At 37.2% G+C, this 1302-nt stretch overlaps 1 non-coding gene across 1 annotated transcript; it reads right to left on the minus strand.

Annotated features, from left to right (window-relative positions):
* Positions 1–689: 689 nt before the first annotated feature.
* On the minus strand, positions 690–762 carry Trnas-cga. The gene has a single exon. It is a non-coding gene; the product is annotated as a tRNA-Ser (tRNA).
* Positions 763–1302: the final 540 nt, after the last annotated feature.

A 1302-nucleotide genomic window follows, 5' to 3' on the forward strand; every position in this document is an offset into this window, starting at 1 on the left:
AATTCGGGACAGGCCTGGTATTACTAATAACATTGTTGTCTGGAATGTAAATACATTTAATACGGTATTTTAGTATGTAACTGTACCTATTAACATCAGAAATAATCTATACAAACTGCTGACAATGGGGGCTGTTTCCCTAATGACTCACAACAAGCGTATATATATCGGTAAGTTCACTTATCGAAACCTCCCGAGCAATTTAGATAAAATTTTACTAATGAATAGCCCAATTCACAAATCGCTCGGTTCGGATCATAGCAATGGAGTCATATCAGGAATGTAACCTATTTTGATACAATCTTATCGGACTGTGGTCGAACCTAGATCGCCTCGGTTACGTATTAGCAGAGCCTCGAAGTGACATTCCATGTACGTGTAAGTAGAACCTTAGCGTCTGCGTTGATATAAAATACGAAAGTTTAAGTAATGCGATAAGACTTCTATCATAATTTATCAGCTCCTTGATGAATGCATGTTTGGTAGGGATTGTATGACTAACACTCCGCTCCCTGTTGTAACGATAGGGAGATTGGCATCTCCCAAAATTCTAAGCGTTGCATTCGCGCATTCTGGATATGCATTTCTTCTAAATATCTTCACCCTGACAGAATTGACACCCTTGTGTGCGCTACTTTGTGGACGTAACGAATTGATTAGATTTGTAACCGGAGAAAGAGAAAATGTAACGGCTAGACCGGGGTTTGAACCCGGGACCGTCCGAACTCGAGACGGACGCTCTACCAATTGAGCTACCTGGTGGCCGATGATCGACCCAATCCAGATTCGCTACATATTCATGGAATTGTTCATACTTGTACTCTCAGAGTAATCCTTTGATTAAAGACACAGGGTAAAAAATTAACCGCGTAACGGTAAATTGGAAGACTATGTCTTCAAAGTAGCTCTTTGATGATTTTGAGAGAGAAAAAACCAGATACAACTGTCTATCTGCCTTAAGCAAAGTAATTTTACATAGCAATATACCCATACCCACACACACACACTTTAGCTGAGTTTCAAATATGTAACACACTTAGTATTCATTATATTTCAGAATAATTCTAAATCATCTGTCAATCTGTCATATTGTGTTTTATATAAAAAAAATAAAAATATAAGGTAATAGCATACAGAGGTAAGGTTAGAAAAAAGAAAGAAATGTTTACGGAGAGAATAAAAAGTATGAGATGTAAGAATATATAGCAAGGAAACTCGCCCTATGTGGTGTATACGTCATAAATCCTTTTTCATGGGACACGGACCTGTAATTTCATAAATTTGATAATATTTATTACATAG

The sequence above is a fragment of the Mizuhopecten yessoensis genome, unplaced genomic scaffold (genome assembly GCF_002113885.1).
Source record: "Mizuhopecten yessoensis strain PY_sf001 unplaced genomic scaffold, ASM211388v2 hete_36125444, whole genome shotgun sequence".
In the NCBI taxonomy this organism is placed as follows: Eukaryota; Metazoa; Mollusca; class Bivalvia; order Pectinida; family Pectinidae; genus Mizuhopecten; species Mizuhopecten yessoensis.